The following is a 3,164-nucleotide window of genomic DNA, read 5'->3' on the forward strand; positions in this document are numbered from 1 at the left end:
GGCCACCGCGCCGCCCGTCCGACGCCCACCGCGCCTCGTCACCGGAGATCCGCCCCGCGCCGCAATCTTCTTCGCCGTCCCCGCGCCGCTGCCGCGCCTCCCGCCGGCGCGCCGCTCGCCGTCGCCGGACCACCGCGCCTCGCCGCCTCGGCCTCCAGCGACCTCGCCAGATCCGGCCGCCGCCCCGTCCCAGATCCGGCCGGGTGGGATGAGATCCACGCGGTCCCGAACCAAACAACGTCGCGCCGCCCGGATCCCTCCGTTCCGGGATCATCTCGTCCCGTTGACTTTTCCAGAGGCATCATTTTCATTTGAGCTTATCTTGATGCCCAAATGCTGTTGGAAGAGAGCTATTTGAGTTAATTGTCAGATCTGCTGCACCAAATAGCTATTTGTCATTTTTGCCATGATTAATGTGTGCATGATATGCTCCTGAGCTCTACATGTGCTTTGTTATATGCCATGCCATCTTTACAGAGGTGCTTACCATGTATTTTTGTGATATGTGTGGTGACTGGCACAAGCTTGCAAAGTAGTGCATTCGTTAATGCTGATTTTAGGGACTTCGAATTTCACCAAATCCTTGATCTGTTTTTATCAATATGCCATATGTTCATGTTGTTTCCTAGTGATCCGTGCCTTTTTTGAGGATGATCAGTAAGGGTGATTTGTTAATATTGTGGTGCTCTATCCATCCATGTCTTTGTTTGCAATTATTGAACACCCTAGCTTGAGCCAATCGAGCTCTGTTTTTGCTATTTCATACTTCCTGGCAGATTGTCTACTTGTTAGCGATTTTGCCGATGATGTTGTTGTTGATCCGTGCATGCTATGTTGTTGTTCTTACCATGTCTAGCTTATATAATGTGTATTCTTGATGGGTGTATGCTTAGATTGTCATGCCTTGCTCTGTAGTGAGTGCTTCGAGCTCGTAAACATGCCTACTCGTTAACATATTTGCATGCTCCAGTTTTTCTCTAAGTCTGAGATCTGATTATGTTTTTGCCATGTTCACATGCTTGCAATTGTATTTCCTGATCCCTTTTGGCTCAAGGTCACTAAGGGACTTTTGTTAAGCTCTTTGAGTAGCTCCATGCCATGCCTTGCTTTTCCATGTTAAGTTCCTGTAGCTTATAGTTTTCATGCTCCAAAATGTGCTACCTGACCTGAAATTCCAGACTTGTGTTAATTTCACTAAGTCTGAAACCTGTTTACCATTTGCACTTTTGCCATGCTTATCTTTTCTTTTCCGGAGTTCCATGTTTTCCGCATTATATCATCACGAAGATCCATCTAAATCATTGCAAGGATTCACCTTGTGTTTTCAATTTCTCCTTCTCTTTATTCTTTTGTTATCGGAGTTTCTTCATGGAGGCTATACATGATGGTTCATCAAAGAAATAATTCCTTCTCCTAGCGTTCATTGAGATTCTTTTCAAAGGAGCTCAAGCTTTCTTCATCTTGCTATCCGGAGTGCAATTCTTTCTTCCATATTATTGGAGGTGGTATTATGTCATTCTTGATAATTTGAGTTCATGTTTCATGATTCACATGTTGTTAAGAATGAGATATTTTAAATCCATTAATCTCGCCATTGGAGTTATCTTGGGTTATATTTCACCTTAAAGCCTTCCCTAAGGAGTGTTGCTAATTATGGTGATTATAAGTGACCCAAGTTCTTCATTTATTCTCCCGGTGCGATAGTTTCTTGTCTCCTCGTTGACGTCAATCCAATCTTTTGTTTCGTTAGTGGCAGAATTTCACCTCATAATTTGGAGATGTATTTCATAAGACCATATCAAGATTACTCTTTTCATTGTTGTTTTCCAATAACTCTGTTCGAACCTTCACCTAAGGATGCCTTTTCAAGATTTTTTGTGGCAGAAGTTGGCATCTTCTTCTCCACTCTTTTATTTCAACTATCTACCTTCTATTCTTCCGTTCCGGAGGCATTGTGATGTTGCTCTCCTCAACCCATCTTCTCGGATTGTTAGGACCTTATTCTTTTCATGCTTATCCATTTAACCGGAGTGTGTGCCCGCTGCTCAAGTTCTTTTCATCTAATCAAGCTTCATTTCACTTCTCAACCGGAGTGCTGCTCGAAGTTGTTCTTCCTTGTCCCTCTTTTCTAACGGAGTGTTTTCAACTTCGTTCTTCTCCGCTATATTCTTTTCTTGAAATGGTTTAACCTTTTCAAGGTTCATGGTTTTCACTCGTTTGTCAAAGAAGCAACTTAGTTTTACCTCTTCTTTTTCTTTTCCGTTGTCCCTCCGGTGCCATTCTAGATCTCGGGACGAGATCCTCTCGTAGTGGTGGAGTGTTGTAGCGCCCCGAGACCGATGTGCCACATGTCTTCCAGTTATTCGATGTCGTTGCCTTGTCATTGCTTGCCTGTCATGCATTGCATATCATGTCATCATGTGCATTTCATTTGCATACATGTTCGTCTCATGCATCCGAGCATTTTCCCCGTTGTCCGTTTTGCAATCCGGTGCTTCTATGTCACCCAGTGTCCCTTTCTACCTCTTTTCGTGTGCGGGTGTTAAACATTTCTGGATTGGACCGAGACTTGTCATGCGGCCTTGGTTTACCACCAGTAGACCGCCTATCAAGTTTCGTACCATTTGGACTTCGTTTGATACTCCAACGGTCAACCGAGGGACCGAAAAGACCTCATGTGTGTTGCAGCCCAACACCCTTCCAAAGTGGCCCAAAACCCACCTAAACCTCCTCCATCATCTCGGTCGTTCGATCATGATCGCGTGGCCGAAAACCGCACCTCATTTGGACTCTCCTAGCTCCCTCTACCTATAAATATGTGCAACCCTTCCAAATTCGCGGACAAAACCCTAGTCTTCTTCATTCTCGTGCCGCTGAACACGTACGCGCCGAGCCGGACATGTCCGCCGCCGGCTGCCACCTCGCTCCGGCCAATCCGGCCTCGCCACGTCAGCCGAGCCGCCGGCGCATCCAACCGCGCGCCGCCACCTGGCCTGCCCCGCCGCCTCTCCTGCGCGGGCCTGGGAGGCCCAGATCCGGCCCCCCGGCCCGGTTGCCGCCGCCGCCTCCCTAGGAGCTTCGTCCAGCGCCTGCCTCTCCTTGTCGCCGCGCTCGCCGCCGGTTCGCACCACCGCCGTCGCCATGCGCCGGCCACCGCGCCGCCC

The sequence above is a fragment of the Triticum dicoccoides genome, chromosome 6A, assembly GCF_002162155.2.
Source record: "Triticum dicoccoides isolate Atlit2015 ecotype Zavitan chromosome 6A, WEW_v2.0, whole genome shotgun sequence".
NCBI lineage: Eukaryota > Viridiplantae > Streptophyta > Magnoliopsida > Poales > Poaceae > Triticum > Triticum dicoccoides.